This window comes from Thalassophryne amazonica, chromosome 1, assembly GCF_902500255.1.
Source record: "Thalassophryne amazonica chromosome 1, fThaAma1.1, whole genome shotgun sequence".
NCBI lineage: Eukaryota > Metazoa > Chordata > Actinopteri > Batrachoidiformes > Batrachoididae > Thalassophryne > Thalassophryne amazonica.
The window spans coordinates 39,732,635-39,758,486 of record NC_047103.1 but is presented as its reverse complement, the minus strand read 5'-3'; the positions used below and the strand labels follow the sequence as shown (position 1 = coordinate 39,758,486).

Genomic DNA, 25,852 nt, shown 5'->3' with positions numbered 1-25,852 from the left:
CCCACCTTCTGACATATATGTGTGTACTTGAAACATGCTATGCCAGTCTTATGTGCAAACCATGTCAGTCTTATGTGCAAAACCATGTCAGAATAGTATCTTTGTTTCTGCAAGTTTGTATTTTTAGCAGCATTGACTTGTTTACAACACCTGTTTCTTGTTTGTCACATTCAGAATTTTCTGGGACTGCATTTGCCCAGATTTGAAACCAAAAATAGTTGCCTCTAGGGACTAGTGTCTACACATAAGTATCAATGGACCATATGCTAATTTACTAAATTCTGAAAGTTAGAAAAGGAAATCAGAAAAGCTATCTGGGACCTCAGAAAGCCCATCTACAATTATTGCTTGATCTCCAAAATCAGTCTATGCAAGCGAAACTTTGTTCAGTATGAGTGTTGTCATTAGTGTCACTTCGAAAATTGAATTCATGATAAGTAATTTATCATAAACTTATGATCTGTTGTTTTTTCAAACTTATGCAAAAACAAATCTTGAGAAAAAAAATACAGTATGTGATAGTTAATAATTATTAAGAGCCTGTTCTTTCATATTTATGAATACATTTTACCACATTGCAGTTGTTTTTTAAAAATGAAAACTCAACCTATCATTCTTTTTGAGTTCTACACATGTGGTGATACCTTATTTACACCAGGATGTTAATAAAATCAATGCTGGCTATTCTCAGAATAAAGTACTTATATCCACAGTTTCAAATTGTATAAGTCAAATGGTGTCCACTTTATGGTCTTCTCAAAACATTAAAATTACTGTTCTGGATGCTCAGCCTGCATTTCTAGTTCTAAATTCCGCCCTTGGACTTGGACAAAACAGTTTCCAATATTTCACGTCTCATATTTTGTGCAGAAAGAGCATAAAAATATGTGAGTGGGGATAGTAATTAGTTATGCTGTTTCCCCATTTCAGTAGTGAATGGTGAATTCAAGATGACAGAGAGGAAAATACTGAATTAAAGTTGTTTAGTTTTAATGAAAAAAAAACAAAAAACAGAAGAGGTGGTGGCTAAGTGGTTAGGGCACTTGGTTTCAGTGCGGAAGGTTCCCGGTTCAAACCTCACCCACTGCCTCTTTCTCCACATAATGTGGAGCTGCATCAGGGAGGGCATCCGGCGTAAAACTTGTGTCAATTCAACATGCAAATCCACATCAGATCTGCTGTGGTGACCCAGAGTGAAAACAAGGGAGCAGCCGAAGGGACTTAATATAGGAAGATGTAAATGCACAAACTTGAAAACACCATCCTGCTCATACCTGCAAATTTATACAAGTCCATATTCTGCACTAAGCCATGGCACCCTGGGCAAGCACTGATAAGGTTACTAATGACTGATGTTTTTCTGCAGATGACTTTTACAAAGTACAGTTCAGTGATTTATAACATTGACCTTTTGACCCAAAAAAAACAAGAAGCTGCTTGGGGTCAGAATGCATAGCACACATACCAAGTCTGGTGACAATCAGGAAAGAAACTACTGTACTCACATACTTGGAATACCTCACAACAGACACAAAAAGTTTAAAGTACTTGTATCTATAGGGCAATTTAAAACTATGACTAAAAACTATGTTTTAATATGACTGTTTTTAAGCTTTTAATGTTTTTAGCACTAAGAACCCCTCAGTTCATTATGAAGTACAATATTTTTATGGCATACTTGCTACCAACTCAGCCACATGGGGTGTGCAGCCAGTACATTCTGAGTGCCGGTGTCACAGACCGAATGGTCCCCCCTAAAAACGGATCCACCCTACCTTCACTGCGCATGCATTATTTGGGACCACAGCAGCACTTCTGAGACCGACTCGCTACACCCAAAGCGATCAAAGGAAATAATGTGATTATTAACCATCAGATGACAAAATAAAATCTCTTAAATCATTCTAAAGTCAGTTTTAAGCAGAAATTAGTCATTTTAAGCAGAAACAAGGCGATAATCCGTGAGTCGTTACTGACACTCTGAAATGACGTAGGCGCAGCAGCAGCTGTGGCACTCTGATCGGTCTGCTGTCTTATTATGAAATAATGCTGAATTTATGTGGAAATGATTGTTGTACAGAAGCTTCAGATATCTGTCGCTGAGACAGATGATGACTGGAGTGCAGTTTTAAGCAGAAATGAGGTGATAATCAGTGAATTGCTGGTGACGCTCAGAAATGACGGTACTGGGCTCCGAAATGACGCATACACAATGAATGCAGGGAGGACCGATTTTTAGGGAGGACTGTTCGGTGAGCAACACAGTTTCCAAGCCCAGAAAAATGAGGAGGATAGAAGGAGGCAGGGTGTTCACCTTAACTGTGTCAAATCTCAGCCACATGGGGTGTGCAGCCAGTACACTCTCAGTGCCGGTTCCAAGCCCGGTTAAATGAGGAGGGTTGTGTCAGGAAGGGCATCCAGCATAAAACAAGCCAACTCAACCATGCAGAGTACAAATCGAATTTCCATAACGGATCGGTCAAGGCTTGGGCTAACAACGACTGCCACCGATGCCATTTCCCAATAGGGTGCCATCGGAAATTAAGCTACTGCTGGGCGAAGAAGAAGAGGAAGAGAACACATCCACAGACAAAGAGGGAAGAGGAAAACTGGAAGGGTGAAAGTGAGAGTTGGGACTTTAAATGTTGGCAGTATGACTCGTAAAGGGAGAGAACTTCCTGACATGATGGACAGGAGAAAGGTAGACATATTGTACAACCCCTGGCAAAAATTATGGAATCACCGGCCTCAGAGGATGTTCATTCAGTTGTTTAATTTTGTAGAAAAAAAGCAGATCACAGACATGACACAAAACTAAAGTCATTCCAAATGGCAACTTTCTGGCTTTAAGAAACACTATAAGAAATCAAGAAAAAAAGATTGTGGCAGTCAGTAACGGTTACTTTTTTAGACCAAGCAGAGGAAAAAAATATGGAATCACTCAATTCTGAGGAAAAAATTATGGAATCACCCTGTAAATTTTCATCCCCCAAATTAACACCTGCATCAAATCAGATCTGCTCATTGACATTGACCCTATGCCATGACATTGACCCTATGTGTCTTTTTGCAAGGAATGTTTTTGCAGTTTTTGCTCTATGGCAAGATGCATTATCATCTTGAAAAATGATTTCATCATCCCCAAACATCCTTTCAATTGTCCAAAATATCAACATAAACTTGTGCATTTATTGATGATGTAATGACAGCCATCTCCCCAGTGCCTTTACCTGACATGCAGCCCCATATCATCAATGACTGTGGAAATTTACATGTTCTCTTCAGGCAGTCATCTTTATAAATCTCACTGGAAAGGCACCAAACAAAAGTTCCAGCATCATCACCTTGCCCAATGCAGATTTGAGATTCATCACTGAATATGACTTTCATCCAGTCATCCACAGTCCACAATTGCTTTTCCTTAACCCATTGTAACCTTGTTTTTTTCTGTTTAGGTGTTAATGATGCCTTTCATTTAGCTTTTCTGTATGTAAATCCCATTTCCTTTAGGCGGTTTCTTACAGTTCGGTCACAGACGTTGACTCCAGTTTCCTCCCATTCGTTCCTCATTTGTTTTGTTGTACATTTTTCGATTTTTGAGACATATTGCTTTAAGTTTTCTGTCTTGACGCTTTGTCTTCCTTGGTCTACCAGTATGTTTGCCTTTAACAACCTTCCCATGTTGTTTGTATTTGGTCCAGAGTTTAGACACAGCTGACTGTGAACAACCAATATCTTTTGCAACATTGCGTGATGATTTACTCTCTTTTAAGAGTTTGATAATCCTCTCCTTTGTTTCAATTGACATCTCTCGTGTTGGAGCCATGATTCATGTCAGTCCACTTGGTGCAACAGCTCTCCAAGGTGTGTTCACTCCTTTTTAGATGCAGACTAACGAGCAGATCTGATATGATGCAGGTGTTAGTTTTGGGGATGAAAATTTACAGGGTGATTCCATAATTTTTTCCTCAGAATTGAGTGAGTCCATATTTTTTTCCTCTGCTTGGTCTAAAAAAGTAACCGTTACTGACTGCCACAATCTTTTTTTCTTGATTTCTTATAGTGTTTCTTAAAGCCAGAAAGTTGCCATTTGAAATGACCTTAGTTTTGTGTCATGTCTGTGATCTGCTTTTTTTCTACAAAATTAAACAACTGAATGAGCATCCTCCGAGGCCGGTGATTCCATAATTTTTGCCAGGGGTTGTATGTGCAAGAGACCAAGTGGAAGGGAAGTAAGGCCAGGGGCATAGGTGGTGGGTTCAAGTTGTTGTATCATGGCGTGGATAGGACGAGAAATGGACTGCATTTATATAGCGCTTTTCCATCTGCGTCAGACGCTCAAAGCACTTTACAATTATGTATATTCCAGAACATTCTGAAGATTTTCGACGGTATGCACTTACAGCCATATATAATTGGACATGGACACTTTTTATTTTGTTGTGTAATAGCATATTAAAGCTTCCAGCACAGAGTGTCACCTTCAATTTAAAGGTTAGTATATCCAAACTGAGTGAAGTGGGTGGAATTAAAGCTTTCTGTAAGGGCCCAAAAGTAATCAGACAATTATCTGATTCAATTCAATTCAATTCAATTCAGTCTATTTAGATCATGCCAAATCACAAGTCACCCCAGGGAGCGTCACGAGGGCGATGAGCTGATACATTGACAAATCAGCAGGTAAAAGATCTCAAGTTGATTACGCACTGTAGTGTTACACAATATTGGGCTGATTTACTAAGGCCCCGTCACATACAACAAGAATGTGAAGGAGCCATTCCGACACGGCAAATGTTGCCATAATCCGATGCAGTTGGGAGGAACAGAGGCATGGTCAGCAGTGGTCCAAACGCATCCAGACTGCCTTGTGCATACCTGCAGGAAGCAGCCCAAACATATTTCAGACAACAGTCAGATGACACAGACTGCTGTCAGACGGCACCGACATTGGAGCTGTCACTCATCTACTCACTCACCCATGCAATCATCGCATGTTCATAAATGCTGTACCAGCTACTCCGCATGCACACGAGGGGGGCACGCGAGCACAGAAGCTGTCCATCCAGAGAGTGCACAAACAGGTTGACAGCTGTCAGTGATCACCTGCTGTTAGTCAGATGAAAAATCTCTTTAGGTGTTTCATCAGTATACACTTGCATTGCTAGATTTTATTTGTTCGGCTGGACTCCGTAATAGCTGTTGAACTGTGCTGGAAGTGCGCCAACTTCCCCCATGTGCACAACTTTCAGATGCAGCAAGTGGACTTTCTCCTTTTTTAAACTCTTTTTTGTTGTCATTTTACTTGATACGCATCTTAACACAAGTGCAGTTGGATTATCGTTGTGGGACAGCACATCACATGGGATTTATTGAAACCAGAGGTGGATTATGTATTTGTCATCTGATCGACATTCCCAGCACGCAGCGCAGCTGGGTGAAAGGAACTGAAAGGAAGAGCTCAATCAACCGCGATCAGATCATTTCAGATGGTGTTTTGATGCCGTCAGAATAAGTAAATTGCGGTCAGATGGTCGTCAGATTACACATGGACCGTCGTCGGATAAGAGTCCCATCTCGATGGCGCCCGGAGAGTTTTGAATATGTGCATCACATTCGGGGCCACTGGCCGATTTTGAACAACTGTGTCGACTTCTGCAGATGTCTGTCAGAATGTTTTGGAACTGAAATCCGACACTTTTGGATGTGTGCTAAATTCATAAATCCAACACCAGTCTGCATGATTCCGGCTATGTGTGACGGTGGTATAAAAGTCATGAATATGCAATTTGGGGTTTGTCCACCCAAGTGTGCAAAATTGTAAGAACATGAGAGGTGAGGTTTGCACACTTATGATTTTCAAGGTCAAAAGGAAAGTTAGGGGGAGGCATGTATTTTGTGTGTTTGAAACACTGACATTAACATATTGCGCTCAACAGACTGCTGTTCCAGAGAGGCCTTCTTGTACACAGAAAATAAATAAATAAATGAATAAAAAAACACAGACTGCTCTGTGCAGTGCAGTGATGTGTGGCAGAATTAATGCATAATGAAGCACAAAGTGCATATCTGCATGTACAACCTCAATTCCAATGAAGTTGGGACGTTGTGTAAAATGTAAATAAAAACAGAATACAATGATTTGCAAATCCTCTTCAACCTATATTCAAATGAATATACCACAAAGACTTGTGCAAATATTTGCTCATTTTGAAATGGATGCCTGCAACACGTTTCAAAAAAGCTGGGACAGTGGTATGTTTACCATTGTGTTACATCACTTTTCCTTCTAACAACACTCAATAAGTGTTTGGGAACTGAGGGCACTCGTGATTGGGTATAAAAGGAGCATCCGCAAAGGTCTCAGCCGTTCACAAACATAGATGGGGCGAGAATCACCACTTTGTGAATAACTGCATGAAAAAATAGCCCAACAGTTTAAGAACTATGTTTCTCAATGTTCAATTGCAAAGAATTTAGGGATTCCATCATCTACAGTAAAATAACAATCAGAAAATTCAGAGAATCAGGAGAACTTTCTACACGTAAGTGGCAAGGCCGAAAACCAACACTGAATGCCCGTGACCTTCGATCCCTCAGGCAGCACTGCATTAAAAACAGACATCACTGTGTAAAGGATCTTACCGCATGGGCTCAGGAACACTTCAGAAATCATTGTCAGTTAACACAGTTCGTTGCTACGTCCACAAGTGCAAGTTAAAACTCTACCATGCAAAGCGAAAGCCATACATCAATAACATCCAGAAACGCCACCACCTTCTCTGGGCCTGAGCTCATTTGAAATGGACAGACGCAAAGTGGAAAAGTGTGCTGTGGTCTGATGTGTCCACATTTCAAATTGTTTTTGGAAATCATAGACGATGCGTCCTCCAGACAAAAGAGGAAAAAGACCATCCAGATTGTTACCAGCACAAAGTTCAAAAGTCAGCATCTGTGATGGTATGGGGGTGTGTTAGTGCCCATGGCATGGGCAACTTACACATCTGTGATGGCACCATCAATGCTGAAAGGTACATCCAGGTTTTGGAGCAACACATGCTGCCATCCAAGCAACGTCTTTTTCAGGGACGTCCCTGCTTATTTCAGCAAGACAATGCCAAGCCACATTCTGCATGTGTTACAACAGCGTGGCTTCGTAGTAAAAGACTGCGGGTACTAGACTGGCCTGCCTGCAGTCCAAACCTGTCACCCATTGAAAATGTGTGGCACATTATGAAGCAAAAAATACGACAACGGAGACCCCGGACTGTTGAACAACTGAAGTCGTACATCAAGCAAGAATGGGAAAGAATTCCACCTACAAAGCTTCAACAATTAGTGTCCTCAGTTCCCAAACACTTATTGAGTGTTGTTAGAAGGAAAGGTGATGTAACACAGTGGTAAACATACCACTGTCCCAGCTTTTTTGAAAAGTATTGCAGACATCCATTTCAAAATGAGCAAATATTTACACAAAAACAATAAAGTTTATCAGTTTGAACATTAAATATCTTGTCTTTGTGGTGTATTCAACTGAATATAGGTTGAAGAGGATTTGCAAATCATTGTATTCTGTTTTTATTTACATTTTACACAATGTCCCAACTTCATTGGAATTGGAGTTGTAGTTGATTGAATTAAATTCTGTGCTTACCGCCATTAACCCATATAAAATCCTCATTTAAATACTGTCAACTACATCACAATATCAACTGCATAATTAGTCTTAGTAAATCACTCACAAAGCTGTCCCCACCCCAAAGTGCAAAAGTTTGGATTGCTCATGCAATTTAGCACTTGTTATCTGGGATCTTAGCAAATCGGGGTCTCGATCTCTTTGAGTTCAATCACATTACATCTTTAAAAATGAAATGAGTAATGCACAGTATTTTTGCATCTAAGCAGGAAGGAGACAAGTGAGGGAAGCTCCCAAGACAACTCTGACGGAGTCTCGAGCTTCAGTGACGGAGAGAGTGCATAAAATGACATTTGTTTGGTCCTTGAAAAGTCACAGCAGAGTTCAGAAAATAGGACTTTGTTAGAAAGAAAACAGACTCCTGCAAGTGCTTTCTGGTAAACTCAAGTCTCTGTTTTCGTTTTTGCTTCTCTGACATTCTACAGACATTAACAAAATCAGTCATTAAAGGAAATACTTGTTCATTTCAGTCCTAGTCCTGGCACGTCTAAGAAAGGTTACGACTTGTCTTAGGCCATAAAACAGCCCAGCAGGCCAATTTATGAATGAATTTTGGTGCCTCAGAAATGGAACAACTTGCAGACAAAGTGCAGTAATTCCTACGCTGTTCGCCTGATTTGCACGTCATTACCCCAAAATCAAAGTTGATAGTCTTCACAGTCTAACATGCGAATGACAGCTAAAAAACAACAAATAAACTGCAAAAAACATCTTTTGATTTTTGATTAAAAAAACATAAAAAAATTGGCTGGTAAACAATAAGTGGAGGTCACTGTGTCATAAAAGAAGCCTCGTCATCATCAGCACACCAGCTCAACTTTGGAGCTGCAGCGTGTGTCATGTGCTTCTCAAGCACCTATTTTTAACTCCTACAGATTCCCCACAGCTCTCCAAATTACACTCAACAGACACAACAGGCAACAGCCTCCAATGGCTTCAAATTTATTTTGTGGGCGGCATGTGAAAAAGCTCATTACCTTCATCGTGTGAACATTCTTTTTCTTCAACGGCAACTCCTTCTTCCATTGTACTTTGTAATCAGCAATGTTAAAAACCGAGACTCAGTGAGACCCACCGACTACTCGCTTGCTTTCAGATTCCAGACGCAGCTCACATGGAGCAGAGGGCTTGAGACTAGCCCTGCCCCGCAGCCCTGGGATAGACTAGTGGGGATTTAGAAAGTCAACTGCATTCCAGGACGCGGAATGACAAGCCCCTCACCCTCAGGCTAAAAGCTCAACTGCTCCCACCGAGTGGTGACAAAGTGAATTCAAACGTTCTGGACAGTGAATACCACTTAAACATGACACTGATGAAAACCACATTCTCCACTTATTAAAACCTCCCACGAACAGGTGTCAGATAAAACTTCTCGGTCTGTTCTTCATCAAGACTTCATGCGTGCAAGCCGTCTCTTGTCTGAGTCTCCGTCTGCACGGTGGGGCCCACCAGGCACAGCTTGCATCCAAATGTGTCATAACCTACTTTTGAGTCAAACTATTCTCAGTACAGTACATGGCAGGAATTAATATGTGATAGACTTATCAACACAACAGAATTAGACTGGGTCAGTCCTGCAGGCAGTCTTGTTTTCCATTAGGAATCTCAGAATAAGCACAATCCTGACTGCTGCTACTGGTGCTCTGGGGTTTATAAAAAGCTCCGCAAGTCTGTGAACACACTCAATACCTTCAGTATCCAGCAGCAGTGAGTACACCCCTGTGCCATGCCAGATAAATGTCAATTTTATCACCTCTCTGTAATTATAGTTTAATATCCATCTCGGTAAGTACAACGTTTCCTCTTATGAACCATCAAAACCAAAGACTTTAAAAAGAGCACAACGCAGAAACTGTAAGCAACAAAAGTCAATATAAATATGCATACCTTTAAATAATGTATTAACACATCTAAACACTCATTTTTACACACAGTTTTCTTTCTGAATATAACAGTATGATAATGTGTGGTCATTTTGTTTCCAGCAAGGCTCACTTCAATAACAGTGATAGTAAAGAGTGAGTGAGGAAAGCTCCAAGACACCAATGACAGTTATGAAGGACTCAGAAGCTTCTGTTGATGCAACTGTTGAAGCTGAGGAGATGGCAACGTTTGACTGTAACTTCACCAGTTAAAACGTCATGGTAGAGTGGGACAAAGAAGGACTTAAAACAACAACAAGCGTGCTCTCACAATATCCCCCGCTGGCTAATGCTGCTTTGGTACAAGTGCTTGTTATATTCTGATAATATTTCAAGGGATTTGATAACATTTGTTTTGTCAACACACATCAGCTCTTTGCACTTCTATCAAAAACTGTAAAATGAGATCATTTTAGTGAAGGATTTCTTTCATAAATCAAGAGAAACATTTCTTGCTAATGAATAACAGGATAGAATAACAATTCTAATCCAATTACATTTGTTCTGCGAATCTGATTGGTTAATCGCGTGAGATTTCCGACCATAAAATATCGCATTGACGGTGGCAAAATATTCGACCGTTTCACATTTAATGTATTACTCCGCGCTCTGACCGCTTTGCTACGCAGATGTCAATAACTGCGCTATCAGTCGAGAGCGAGAGAAACTAGTGCAGCCACGACAATGCCGTTAAGCTTCGCTGACAATTAATACAGAAAAATAAACCGTGCAAATGATGGAATTGCATTAGAATGGGAATAACTCCCTTGTGTCTGATGATTTGCGGATGTCAATGCTGAATGGTAAAGTCAGCTGAAAGCGAGAGAAACTAGTGCAGCGAAGATGACACCATTAAGCTTTGCCAGCAATTACAGAAAAATAAACCGTACAATTGATGGAATTGCATTAGAATGGGAATAACCCCCTTGTGTCTGATGATTTGCGGACATTAATGCTGGATGGCGCTCTCAGCTGAAACCGAGAGAAACTAGTGCAGCGACTGGTGTAAGCTTCGCCGGCTGAATTACTCACAGAAAAACAAATCGTGCAAACAATAGAATTGGATTAGAATGGGAACAACCCCCTCGTGTCTGATTTTTTGCAGATGTTAATGCTGGATTACGGTCGCAAATATCCGCTAACGTGTCGCCGGTAAAACTCCTTTTTACTGGCTCAGCTAACGCATTGCTGGTAAAACTCAATTTGCAACCATAAAATCCAGCATTAATGTACGCAACTCATCAGACACAACAGGGTTACTCTCTAAATATATTATTTTTCAAAGTTAGCGCGTTGATTCAGCCTCTGCAGTGAAAAATATAAATGAAAAGGAATTTTCTGTGTGTCTTTAGTCGAACGATTTCATAATATGAGTATTACCAACCTACAACAAGGACTTGTACCAGGTTTCACAAAATTCCTCCTAAAAATGTGAGGAGTTGATTTCATTATGCAGGCCTCCACTCATGAAACTGACGGAGTCTAGATTTGTTAATCAAAGGCCATAACTCTGGTAAAATGGGCACAACTTGAATGATGATAATATGCGTATTACCAACCAACCTATAACAAGGACTTATACCAAGTTTCACGAAATTCCTCTTAAAATGTGAGCGGCAATACACTTTTAAAACTCATGACGGAGTGTAGATTTGTTAATCAAGGGCCATAACTCTGGTAAAAATAGGTCCAACTGGATGTTCGGGTTAAAACAGTTAGTGACTAGGCTGAGACTGAGACTGGGCAGTAACAAACAAATGGGAGCTGCCAAAAGACCAACAACTCTTTTCTGATGTGGTCTAAATAAAATTCCCACATGTCACCATATGGTTTCTTGTCTTTACTGATTGATTTAAATATTTAGGTGGTGTAGGAATGTTCTTTTATTTAACCCTGACTTCTCAAAAAAAAAAAAAGACCCTGTCAAAGTGCTGAGTTTCTACTCTGGAGCACATATTTTCAATATAGCCTTATCTGTCTGTGCTCAGTATAAGTCCAGTCCTATTACTGCCAGAGTCTTCAAATTCACAGGGAACATTCTTGGGACACAGACCTTGGACAAGTTCAAAGATGGCTAACCTTGAACTATTTTAAGAGGTTAAAAAGTCACATTCTGTTTCATATTATTATGCTATGAATCATGCAGATTTTTTTTTGTTTTTTTTTTTGGAGGGGCCGGGGTGACAGCCAATCACTATGAGGTCATTAGCTGGCCTCTGGCACTCCAAAACTGGTGTCGCATCCAATTTTTAGGGGGGGCCATTCAGATTGTGACACCAATTTGTTTATGTGTAAATATAACATGTTTCTCATATATTATGTAAAAGCTAGCAAGAAATAAACACTTCTAAAACCTGAAAACACCTCTGGTGTGATTTACAAGACATCTTATGGATGTCAGTGTGCATACTAACTTCTGCTAACTCAAAGCTAACTTTCGCTCTTGTCAAAAGCTCATGCATGCGCATGTGCATGCCCTCCTGCAGAAGCCATTAAAATGTAAATAAAATATTGCTTATGATTGACTGACTAAGTTCATTCTAAAACATAAATATAAACATACAGAGGTGAATGTATCAATGATACACGGATAACACAATAAAGCATAAAAGCTCATTTGTATTGTGGTCTTTGTGATGACTGAACATGTACAAATTGTACATTAGACAATAGGATCTTAATAATTAATGTAAATAATATATATATATATATATATATATATACACGAGGTCTGTCCATAAAGTATAGGTCCTTTTTATTTTTTTCAAAAACTATATGGATTTCATTCATATGTTTGTACGTCAGACATGCTTGAACCCTCGTGCGCATGCATGAGTTTTTCCACGCCTGTCGGTGACGTCATTCGCCTGTGAGCACACCTTGGAAGGACTGGTCCCACCCCCTCGTCGGAATTCCTTTGTCTGAGAAGTTGTTGAGAGACTGCCGCTTTATTTGATCAAAATTTTTTCAAAGCCTGTGAGGCACATCGAAGTGGACACGGTTCGAAAAATTCAGCTGGTTTTCGGTGAAAATTTTAACGGCTGACGAGAGATTTTGAAGTGATTCTGTCGCTTTAAGGACTTCCCACGGAGCGGGACGTCGCGCAGCGCTCCCAGGCGCCGTCGTCAGCTTGTTTCAAGCTGAAAACCTCCACATTTAAGCCTCTGTTGACCCGGGACGTCGTGAGAGAACAGAGAAGTTTCAGAAGAAGTCAGTTTCAGCATTTTAACCAGATATTCCAGTTATAGGAGATTTTTTTAATGAAAGACGTGCGGGCGGATTCGCACGTCGGCTTGCAGCCGCCGCGATGCGCCGCCACAGGAAAAACACCTCCGTGTTGATAACCATTTGTAAAATCCAGGTGGCTTTTGATGGCTTTCAGTGGAGTGAGTATCTGAGAAATTGTTTAACAGTTGGGCATGTTCCAACTTGTCCTTAAGGCTTCCAACGGAGGTGTTTTTCCTGCCCGCACGTCTTTCATTAAAAAAATCTCCTTTAACAGTGGAATATCCGGATAAAATGCTGAAACTGACTTCTTCTGAAACTTCTCTGTTTTCTCACGACGTCCTGGATCAACAGAGGCTTAAATGTGGAGGTTTTCAGCTTGAAACAGGCTGACAATGGCGCCTGGGAGCGCTGCGCGACGTCCCGCTCCGTGGGAAGTCCTTAAAGCGACAGAATCACTTCAAAATCTCTCATCAGCTGTTAAAATTTTCACCGAAAACCAGCTGAATGTTTCAAACCTCGTCCACTTCGATGTGCCTCACAGGTTTTGAAAAAATTTTGATCAAACAAAGCGTCAGTCTCTCAGCAACTTCTCAGACAAAGGAATTCCAACGAGGGGGCTGGACCACACCTCCCACAAGGCGTGCTCACAGGCGAATGATGTCACCGACAGGCGTGGAAAAACTCATGCATGCGCACGAGGGTTCAAGCATGTCTGACGTATAAACATATGAATGAAATCCATACAGTTTTTGAAAAAAATAAAAAGGACCTATACTTTATGGACAGACCTCGTATATATATATTCCCCACTCCGATTGCAATAGCCAATCACAGATTAGCCTTTCTGTCCATCATTTACCTGTATTTTGGCATTCTTGGCGCCAGAAAGCATGTAAATGCTAAAAAGGGTAGGACCAAAAGTTATATTGGATTGGGTCCCACTGACCAATAGCGTTAGAGCTTACTGCCAACAGCTAGCCAATCAGAGCACAGCATACAAAGGTCAGGAACTAGCTGACAGACGCTGGTTGAAAAAATTCCAACAAACATGTCAACAACAGCAGAAAATCGTCTGCCAGCGAGGTTTCCTGAGTTCACAGAGGAGGAACTGGTGGAAATAAACTAAAAACACTAAGAAGGTAGACAAGCACGCTACTGACGTTTTAGAAGCATTCATCTGAATCAATCATATGCTGTTCACAACAAAATAAATTGATCTAATTTACTTGAGTCTTTGTTGTTTGCTTAATTTGGGAGGGGGTTGGAGAACATAACAATTGATGGATGGCAAGTCGTCCAACATAGAGAAATATTGGATTCAAAAAAGTTATATTGGATGAGGCGTAGCCGAGTCCAATATAACTTTTCTGAATCCAATATTTCTCTATGTTGGACTCCTTACCATCCATTATTTGTATAATATACACGCTTGCATGGGATACCAATTAAACAACTGCAAATTAATAAGAAGACAATGCTTATTCGGCCCAGTGTATTTTATCATTGTGTTATATTTTTTGATTCTTCATTCAAGGAAACACTCTAATTACCAACTTAATTAAACATAATGCAATTATTGACAGGTGATACAATTTTCAATAAGATGAAGTGAAACTGCACCGGGGCATATTTGTTGTATACTGTACAGCATAGAAACACGACACTGTGCACGTCTGCAGTGGGTTTCCAAGGAAGGGGAGGGGCTGCATCAACAGCTGCTGATGTAAGTTACCCGAACACAAAGTGCAAAATGAAGGCGCTGCGGGTCCACAGTTGACGGACCCAAGCAGGAAAGCACAAGGAGATCAATGCTCTGGCTCGTGGGCCATGTAATTGAAAGCGGTGCGGCGACCGCATGAACAAACACGGTGGAGCAGCTGATGGCTAATGTACAACATATGGAGACAAGCATGCCCCCCACTCTGCCTGCCTTCACGTGTCCTGGCACTGAGCCACAATAAGCAGACTGCGAGCAGGCCAGTGGACGAGGACCCCATTAGTTTAATGGTAGCATATTTTGGTAATATCACACCAGCATCTTTGAGTTGGTCTGTTGTTCTACTACTGAACTGTACCACAGGTTTATTTGCAGCTTCTATTTTTTTTAAATTTCTTTCTTTTTTTTTTTCTTTTTTTTTTTGCTCTTGGTGGTTTTCTGTGTATGCGTGCAGCCCTGAGAACAGGCGTAGACACGCCGTGTTCAGCCCTGACTTTAGAGGATCAGATGGTGAAAGCAGCCTGAGCTGCTTTCTTTCTGTGGAACTGGTGTTTTCAAAAGAAACAACGCTGAGACTTTTTCATGTGTAGAAATGTATCAAAAAAGAAAAAAAGCATATAGTACCATATTTGCAACATAATTTTAAAATTAAGTAAAAATTCATTCCTCGTCTTGAGCTGGTTACATGCCTTCCTACATATTGTTCAGAACAAGAAAAAAGATGCACGCTGTCATTCGGATGCCTAAAAGATGACATATAGTTGCCCAAGAAAACAGTAACTTCCTGTTACTGACAAGTTTACAGCCACGCCCACATTATCTTTTGATTGGCAGTGTGCAGCGTCATGTTATTTCATTAGACCAAAAAATCTCACCAAATACATATGCCATTAAAGTGTGTATCATGAGTAAATAAAATGTCAAATGAGCCAACTATTCTAAATAAATAATTATGAAAATACTGATATATTGCATTTAATTTTTGGTTCCATATAACCTGAGAAACTAAGACATAAATATGGGGAAATTAGCCTGCGTTCACCTGCTGCTGATAAACACTCAGAAATGTCAACCTGTGAGTAATGTGGACTTTAATGACATCATCTCAGGCCATGCCTCTCGAGACGATCTGTTGAAATGAATGGGGAAAAAAATGAATTTTTTACTGTGTCACAGAACTGCTCATTTATACACAGCAGTTTTTTGAAGAAAATCCTTGCAATTTTTAAATCTCAAAATTAATTTCAGATTACTATAAAAATTGCTTACATTGGAACACTTGTAATAAAATAGTAAAAAAATAAAAGATTCTTCAGAAACCTTTCTTCATCTGTAAATTAAAACCACAGCTTACCTGTTATTTCAGATTAGATGATTTCTTGATGAACATAAGGATCTTTGGACATTTATCATTAGACAAATAAAATAGCATGGAAATTAATGTGTACATTTTTAAGTCTGGCAGATTATTCATGTCTGCATTTCAAACAGAAAAAGAGACAGCAAATAAATACAAATGTTTAAATGCAACAGGAGATGATTTAACAATGACTACAGTGTGATTGTAAATTAGGATTTCTTAATATGACATAAACCTCATGGTGAAATAATTTTTTTAATTGAGTCATTTCAACTTGCAATTACATCAGAGTATGTGATTGCCTTTAATGTTGTGATCAGGACAGAGTAATTTCTAAAATATGAATATGACTAGTGATTGTGAATGTTCTACCTGTGCAAATGTCTTTTGACTGAATGATTTCATGGACATGTTTCATGATCAATTCATTTAATGTTAAAATATAAAATGAATCACATATAAAATGAAATGTAAAAATAATTAAATAGTTGCTGTTTTAAAGAGACTTTGTTTTAAAAGCGTAGAAGCAGGTGTTGGTTTGCTGGACTCTCGGGACATTTAACTAGATGAAAGTTTCCTCTGCCCCGGAATGAGACCTGAACTCCAGCTCCTCCATGCGGCTCTGCACGCTGTCACAGTTCGATCAATCCCACCTTCCTCAGTCGCTGAAAAAAGCTTCTCCCAACAGGGTGATGAGAGACTCGTCCTACTGTAGTTTTTTTTGTAAGCTTTTTTTTTGTGGTTCTAACAGATGCAAATCCAAGATGGCGATTGCTCAGCTTTTTCAGGCTGTGGAAAAAGTCAGAGTGTGATGTAGTAATCCCTGCCTTCCTTGCCGCATTCGGTGCGTTCAGTGCCCCCAAAGCATCTGACGCAACCGACGTAACCAGCGCTTCAGATGCAAAAGGACGCATTAATTGAAGCCAATAACACATTCAATCTGAAAATGTACCGAACATTGATTTTTGTGTGCTGTTACATGCCTATTTTGACATACAAGACACACCAGGGTAAAAGTTGCAGGACCTCCTAAATTAGCAATACCCCCCCCCCCCCCCCCACCAAAAAAAAACAACAACAACAACAACAATAATAATAATAATAATAAAAATGCACACACACATATCTTATACTCCTGAAGATAGTGTAATTTAAATTGCATCACTTTGTTTAATTACTGATGATTACACAGAAAGAAAGAAAAAAAATCTAATATTTTTTGGTAAATTTAAACTTTATTCCAAAATTGAAAATCAAAGACGTTTATATTTGTTTTTATGGTGACTCACAGCCCACCAAGGAGCTGTGGCCCACATGTTGGGAATCACTGCCGTAGATGTTATGCTTTCTGTCAGTATTCCACCTGGATTATTCAAAAATCCCAGTGGATCACTCTTCATCAAAACATGGTGATGAATGCAATAAAAGAAAGAATACATTCAATTTGGATCCAGATCATGAAAAAGGAATTTTTCTTTTCATCTTAAAACTGCAAGATAAAGCATTCTTCAGCAGTTTTATCACATTCTAATCAAACCTATCATACATGGACTGCAATTGTTTTTAAATGACACGTGGTTAAACAACTGCAATATGGATTAAGATGAATACAGTACACTGGAATAATGACAGGGGTATAGTAGTTGTACATGTTTTTGAAATAGTTACAACTATTCTTCATATTTACACCAACAGTTCAATATTTGATACAAGAAAACTCAAAATCATTTGCCACAGTTTTAGGTGGCAAATAGGTGTAGCAGGCTTGAAATATTTACCATGAAAAGTTGTAATGGACTCTGATTAAAACCTGGGCATATTTCACACAGAGGTTTTGCTGGATATCTGTTGGACAGGTAAAACAACATACAGGTATTGTTGTGTGGGCCGCTGAAGAGGAGGTACTGCTGGCCCACCACCACCAGAGGGCGCCCTGCCTGGAGTGCGGGCTCCAGGCACCAGAGGGCGCCGCCGCCCCACAGGAGCTGCCTCGGTAACAGTTGTCACCCATCACCTGAGACAGCTGACGGCAATTATCACTGGGGTATATCAGCAGGACGGCATCTCCACCTCATCGCCGAGATATCGTTCTACCTGGAAGGTAATAATCTCAGCTGACTGCTTGACAGTAACCTTTGTGATTTTTGTGAGTGATTGCAGACTTTTTTTCTCCAACGAGAGGTGGAGGTAGCTTCCCTGCCGTGCAGGTTGCTGGGTGCAAACGCGCCCACGTTTAATTGTGTTCTTGTTCCTCGCCAGCAGTACCAGGTCCGACACGCGGAGGCAGTGGCCACCTGGGAGTTCGGAACTTGGCGGCTCCAGTATTCCCGGGGTCCTGTGGCGGAGGAAACCGTGTGGTTCCGGTTCTACTTTGGAGAGGCGTCTCCTATCTTCGAGCCTGCCCACACGACACCTTTGTGAATTGAACTTTGTCCATTGTTGTAATTTGTTGTTTTTGTTGTGCACGTTCGCAACAGTAAAGTGTTGTTATTTGACCTATTCCATTGTCCGTTCATTTGCGCCCCCTGTTGTGGGTCCGTGTTCCTACACTTTCCCAACAGGTATGCCATGGCACTTGCCAATAGTAATGTTACAATTACAGCATTTTACTTTGTTCCCCAGGCGCAACACTTTATTAAAAGTATTAAGTTGGAAATTCAGAATTCTTATTTTCCATCAAGTGCAGTATAAATTTCCTTTGGCATACAATCTGCAACAGCTCACAGAGTGAACTCAGCATATTTACCATGGGATAGATACCCCTAAAAATGAATATTTCATCCGCAATAAAATTAGCTGAAATTTTGCAATATGCCACAGAAACAGAAGTACATACTTGTTCAGAACTTCATTTTAACATTGCATATATTTGGCCAAATTTCATCATTTTAGGTATATACCATTCAATATCCCTTACAAATACCCAAATTACATGTCAACTGCAATATAAGAATAATAATAAGAAAAAAGAAGAACTTTATTAAACCCGAAGGAAATTGTTTTATATATTGTAAATTGTATTAGGTATTATAAATCACAGTTGAATCAAGAGTCTCACGTTTGATCTGAATTTAAATTTTTGCTCATTTCTAAAGCAGCATGACGGAAAAAGATTATTTTAGGTGCAGCAGCTACAACAAAGTGTGTGTTTTTGTACATATTTAAATGGACTCAGTTTGTTTGTCAGAAGAGTTTTGTCTCTACATAATTCTTCCCAACAACCAATCAACCAGCCAGCGGCTCGACCTCTGCCAACCAAATGTTATAATTAAAGCAACTCTTCCAAACCAACAATTACATCCTGCGTTCCTCTCAACGCTCCTCGCTGCACTTTTCCTGTCAGCGTTCCATGACAAAAATGACCTTCTTCTCGCACAGTGCCACCAGGGAACTCCAAATGGATTAGATCTCACTCCAACAGCTCGAGAATGTTCCTCTGTCTGTTTTTAGCAGCTGCCCGCATTAAGTAAATTATGTTCTCCTCAGTTGAAAGACAACATGAAGCACTTGGCTGTGAATGCGTCGGCTCTACTGCTGTTACTTACTTACAGTTACTTTCTGGTTGTCACGTAGGTATGGAGGAATGTATGCATGTGTGCACTCCTGCCCTCCCCTGTTATTACTGTCCCGTCACGCCACACAAAGACCCGTTGTGTGCAGTAAAAGCGAGGCACACAAGTATAGCACACACAGCGCTGTCACTGATCTGTTTTTCAACCTCTGACAGTGAGTTAATTTATGTTACATTTATCAGAGGCCGGGTATCAGATGAGCCACTCATGTGGAACCGAACCCACTGAGAGAAGGAACTTATTTAAATACCATTACAATAAATTAAGGTCTACATTCACAGTGCATTTATTTGCTTTAGTGATTCCATGGTGTCGCTGGGAAACATTATTGTACTCTTATTTTGGAAGCATCTTAACCCACTTTTAGAATGCCGTCGTAAGAAATAACCAAATCTAAAATTAGGTACCATATTATACGTTGTACTTGACAAAAAAATGGCTCTTGAAAAAATAAAACAAACAACAACAACAACAACAATAAAAACACAGTCACACCTGAGAAGTTTCTCTATTATTAGTCATTTACTTTGGGATTTTTGTGCATTGTTGTAGTGCACTTTTATTGTTGACACTGCTTCTGCTGCCTACTACAGTACACAGTATTGTCTTTGCCGTTTTTTGTGGGAACGTTACAGCGCCACATACAGGTCTGCACAGTGGTGGGCACAGTTCCGCTAATCTGCTAACCGCTACTTAGCAAAGCTAACTTCTTTGTTAGCAGATTAGCTTTTTAGCTAACTTTGAAAACCACCAGTGGACCAATTAGCTTTTGCTAAATTTAGTTCTGCTAACTTTCAGTCTGCTAACTTTTTTTTTTTTTTTTTTTGCTGGCATAGTGAGTAAAGCTTAAATGTTTACAAAAACATTTGTAAACCCTAAAATCATACACGCTAGTTCCTGTCTGTTTTGCAACAGTCAGACTGCTGTGAGCTCAGTCCTCCCCCAGCATAAAGGGGCGGGCCAGCTGCCAGCTGCTGTTGCAAAAAAAAAGAAAAGAAAAAAAAAGAGTATCATTTACTTTCCACATGCAATGACACAAACAGTTGGCAGGAGACATGAAACACAAAGCACGTTTCACTCATGGTTTTATTTATAAACAAAACTAATTCCGGACAGTTTACTGACATTAACAGCAACTCTCATTTTTACAAAGTGAAATTATCACACATATCTTTTAAAGTAATGCGCTAATTCTGAAAGTTTGAGCATTAACAGACACATGCGCCAAAAGGCATTATGGAATTATGCTGACTGTCTGTGCTGTAGTATGTGGAAAGTAAATGACCCTTTTTTATTTTTTGTTTTGGCAGCAGCGGGCAGGGTGGATAAAGACAGAACCTCTGGTCCTTTGATTTTACTTAGAAGCCTTGGGTGTGCTTAAACTCAAAACTGGCTTATCAGTAGCTGCCAGTGTACCGAGTTAGTACTAAAAGTTAGCAGTTAGCTGTAACTTCCGCAAAAAATTTTTTGCGGTTTATTGGTTTAGCATTATAAATGTTAACTTTTCAGTTAGCGGATTAGCGGTTATTGAAGCTAACCTTTTGGTTAGCTGTGTCCACCACTGGGTCTGGAATATTTGTAGTGTTCCACAACTGACCTGGAACATTATTAACCATTTCGTGAACAATATTTGGTTGGAGAAAGTCAATTTTGGTGTGGAACCCAAAACTGGAAATGTTAAAAAAAAAAAATACAGTTTCTGTTCGGAACAAACTAGTTGGGAAAAATTCTGGTTCAAAGCCCTGCTCTTCATTGCAAGCTGTGCCTCATTTGCAGGCCTACATCACTCACATTTCTAGCTTCTGCCCGTACCTGCTGCGAGTAAAGAAGCTGAAGTCTACATTGGCTGCTCATATAAATTAGCTGCACCAGACTCCCATAATGCAACCTGGTCACATTTCTCACACATTGTGTGTGTGCATGTGCACGTGCATGCATGACAACCAGGACAATGACAACCAGGAAATACCTTGCTTCCTATCTGGATACCTGATTCACTCGCTGTAACTTCAAGTCACAAAAAATAGTTCTGTTATGTCAACACGTTCACATATTTCACACAGTGTAAGATCACGCATCTTGTGAAAGTAATTACTCTGGAAAAGAACAGGGGAAAATGAAACCATGCATAAGTAAGAAGAATTTCTATTGTAGCCTGAAGCGCACTGCCAAAGAAAATCATGTCCATTTAAGAACTCCAACAATCACAGAGACTGCTGTGAAAAGGTTAACCGTTAATCTGCAGTTCTTCTTCTAAGATAAACTTTAGTTTGATCAAATACTAAATTTACACGTTTCAGCTAAAAATGTCACAATTAGGGAACACAATGCACCGTTATAATTACAGCTGTGCAAAAAAAACAAACAAAACAAAACAATACTTTGTCAATTTTCTTGCCACTCATAATGATACATTAATCAAATTTAAAATGTCGCTACTTTCACTTTTCTTATTTCTTATCGGACTGACTAAAATTTTGGATACAAATTGAACCTGTGTAAACATGGTAAAGGTGGCAGAATACAACATAAATGTGAGCGATCGGTGAAGTTTAGATGACTTTAAAAGGTGGAAAATCGATGAAGTGAAACTTTTTTGTTAGCGCCGAGGTCTCTTTGTTCATGGGAAATGCAAAGATGAACTTAGTGCTTTAGTAGACAGTGCTGTAAGTGCAAATTTGCCCTGTGTTTTTCAGCTGAAGAAGAGGTGAAACAAATCAGACAAAATTTTGAGGACTTGTGGTCAACGGACTTGTTACACTACATTGTACGTCTTGTCACTGTTTACCACAGCAATGTTACATTCATGTTATTAAAATGATTTGCCCTAATGACATATCCCATAACCCCTTGCGTGCCAGAGAGTCGCTGCAGTCAAACAACATAGAGAATCCACATGATCCATCCATCCATTTTCTTCCGCTTTATCTGGAATCGGGTCGCAGGGGCAGCAGCTCAAGCAAAGCAGGCCAGACCTCCCGAGCCACACACACCTCCCCCAGCTCTTCTGGGGGAACTCAGAGGCGTTCCCAAGCCACCCGAGAGACGTAGTCCCTCCAGCATATCCTGGGTCTTCCCCGGGGCCTCCTCCCAATGGTACGTGCCTGGAACACCTCTCCAGCGAGGCGTCCAGGGGGCATCCGGAAAAGATGGCCAAGCCACCTCAGTTGGCTCCTTTCAACGTGGAGGAGTAGCAGCTCGACTCCGAGCTCCTCCCGAGTGACCGAGCTCCTCAACCTATCTCTAAGGGAGCGCCCAGCCACCCTGCGAAGGAAACTCATCTCGGCCGCTTGTACTCATGATCTCGTTCTTTCGGTCATGAGCCAAATCTCATGACCATGGGTGAGGATTGGAACACAGATTGATCGGTAAATCGAGAGCATTGCCCCCCTGCTCAGCTCTCTCTTCACCACGACGGTCGAGAACCATGGCCTCGGATTTGGAGGTGCTGATTGTGGTGCGGTGTTCTGCTGTATCTGTTAGCTGTTTGAACTGAGCTGTTTGAGTTCTTTGAATTAACAGTCTTTTTCAAGACTTTTTTACTTTTTTTTACTTTTCACCGTGCTCCAACGCCTAAGGAAGACCTCTAACGGTCGAAGCATCGCGACGGAGCTCTTTATCAGCTGGCCTTCATCAGCGTTGGCAGGCTAACTAGCTTGCTAACGCTTTCGTTTTTATTTTGTTTTATTTTTTAGCACTGTTGTCGTGCTGCTCCACAGCTTGCCTAGTGGATTTTTATTTTATTTTAGCACTGTTGTCGTGTGTTACCTGTGCTGCTCCACAGCCTGTCCAGTGGATTTTTATTTTATTTTTTAGCACTGTTGTCGTGCGTTACCTGTGCTGCTCCACAGCCTGTTCAGTGGATTTTTATTTTATTTTTTAGCACTGTTGTCGTGCTGCTCCACAGCCTGTCCAGTGGATTTTTATTTTATTTTTTAGCACTGTTGTCATGTGTTACCTGTGCTGCTCCACAGCCTGTTCAGTGGATTTTTATTTTATTTTTTAGCACTGTTGTCGTGCTGCTCCACAGCCTGTCCAGTGGATTTTTATTTTATTTTTTAGCACTGTTGTCGTGCGTTACCTGTGCTGCTCCACAGCCTGTTCAGTGGATTTTTATTTTATTTTTTAGCACTGTTGTCGTGTGTTACCTGTGCTGCTCCACAGCCTGTTCAGTGGATTTTTATTTTATTTTTTAGCACTGTTGTCGTGTGTTACCTGTGCTGCTCCACAGCCTGTTCAGTGGATTTTTATTTTATTTTTTAGCACTGTTGTCATGTGTTACCTGTGCTGCTCCACAGCCTGTTCAGTGGATTTTTATTTTATTTTTTAGCACTGTTGTCGTGTGTTACCTGTGCTGCTCCACAGCCTGTTCAGTGGATTTTTATTTTATTTTAGCGCTGTTGTCGTGCGTTGCCTGTGCTGCTCCACAGCCTGTCCAGTGGATTTTTATTTTATTTTTAGCACTGTTGTCGTGCGTTACCTGTGCTGCTCCACAGCCTGTTCAGTGGATTTTTATTTTATTTTTTAGCACTGTTGTCGTGCGTTACCTGTGCTGTTCCACAGCCTGTCCAGTGGATTTTTATTTTATTTTTTACCACTGTTGTCGTGTGTTACCTGTGCTGCTCCACAGCCTGTCCAGTGGATTTTTATTTTATTTTTTGGCACTGTTGTCGTGTGTTACCTGCGCTGCTCCACAGCCTGTTCAGTGGATTTTTGTTTTGTTTTTTGGCACTGTTGTCGTGCGTTACCTGTGCTGCTCCACAGCCTGTCCAGTGGATTTTTATTTTATTTTTTGGCACTGTTGTCGTGCGTTACCTGTGCTGCTCCACAGCCTGTCCAGTGGATTTTGATTTTATTTTTTTTAGCACTGTTGTCGTGTGTTACCTGTGCTGCTCCACAGCCTGTCTAGTGGATTTTTATTTTATTTTTTACCACTGTTGTCGTGTGTTACCTGTGCTGCTCCGCAGCCTGTCCAGTGGATTTTTATTTTATTATTTATTTATTTATTTATTTATTATTTTTTTTTTTTAGCACTGTTGTTGTGCGTTACCTGTGCTGCTCCACAGCCTGTCCAGTGGATTTTTATTTTATTTTTTAGCACTGTTGTCGTGCGTTACCTGTGCTGCTCCACAGCCTGTCCAGTGGATTTTTATTTTATTTTTTACCACTGTTGTCGTGCGTTACCTGTGCTGCTCCACAGCCTGTCCAGTGGATTTTGATTTTGATTTTATTTTTTTTTGGCGCTGTTGTCGTGCGTTACCTGTGCTGCTCCACAGCCTGTCCAGTGGATTTTTATTTAGCGCTGTTGTCGTGCGTTACCTGTGCTGCTCCACAGCCTGTCTAGTGGATTTTTATTTTGTTTTAGCACTGTTGTCGTGCGTTGCCTGTGCTGCTCCACAGCCTGTCCAGTGGATTTTTATTTTTATTTTATTTTATTTTTTAGCACTGTTGTTGTGCGTTACCTGTGCTGCTCCACAGCCTGTCTAGTGGATTTTTATTTTGTTTTAGCACTGTTGTCGTGCGTTACCTGTGCTGCTCCACAGCCTGTCCAGTGGATTTTGATTTAGCACTGTTGTCGTGCGTTACCTGTGCTGCTCCACAGCCTGTCCAGTGGATTTTTATTTTATTTTTTAGCACTGTTGTCGTGCGTTACCTGTGCTGCTCCACAGCCTGTCCAGTGGATTTTTATTTTATTTTTTACCACTGTTGTCGTGCGTTACCTGTGCTGCTCCACAGCCTGTCCAGTGGATTTTGATTTTGATTTTATTTTTTTTGGCGCTGTTGTCGTGCGTTACCTGTGCTGCTCCACAGCCTGTCCAGTGGATTTTTATTTAGCGCTGTTGTCGTGCGTTACCTGTGCTGCTCCACAGCCTGTCTAGTGGATTTTTATTTTGTTTTAGCACTGTTGTCGTGCGTTACCTGTGCTGCTCCACAGCCTGTCCAGTGGATTTTGATTTAGCACTGTTGTCGTGCGTTACCTGTGCTGCTCCACAGCCTGTCCAGTGGATTTTTATTTTATTTTTTAGCACTGTTGTCGTGCGTTACCTGTGCTGCTCCACAGCCTGTCCAGTGGATTTTTATTTTATTTTTTACCACTGTTGTCGTGCGTTACCTGTGCTGCTCCACAGCCTGTCCAGTGGATTTTGATTTTGATTTTATTTTTTTTGGCGCTGTTGTCGTGCGTTACCTGTGCTGCTCCACAGCCTGTCCAGTGGATTTTTATTTAGCGCTGTTGTCGTGCGTTACCTGTGCTGCTCCACAGCCTGTCTAGTGGATTTTTATTTTGTTTTAGCACTGTTGTTGTGCGTTGCCTGTGCTGCTCCACAGCCTGTCCAGTGGATTTTTATTTTTATTTTATTT

The 25,852-nt window shown here is 40.6% G+C and overlaps 1 protein-coding gene and 1 long non-coding RNA gene across 3 annotated transcripts in view; both read right to left on the bottom strand.

Annotated features, from left to right (window-relative positions):
* LOC117508630 overlaps positions 1-25,852 on the bottom strand; it is a 160,461-nt gene that overhangs the window by 896 nt on the left and 133,713 nt on the right. The window lies entirely within an intron of this gene.
* LOC117508650 lies at positions 1,817-11,063 on the bottom strand. Its single transcript, XR_004560158.1, has 3 exons — positions 10,974-11,063; positions 4,038-4,040; positions 1,817-1,829 (listed from the first exon to the last, which is right to left on the bottom strand). It is a non-coding gene; the product is annotated as an uncharacterized LOC117508650 (long non-coding RNA).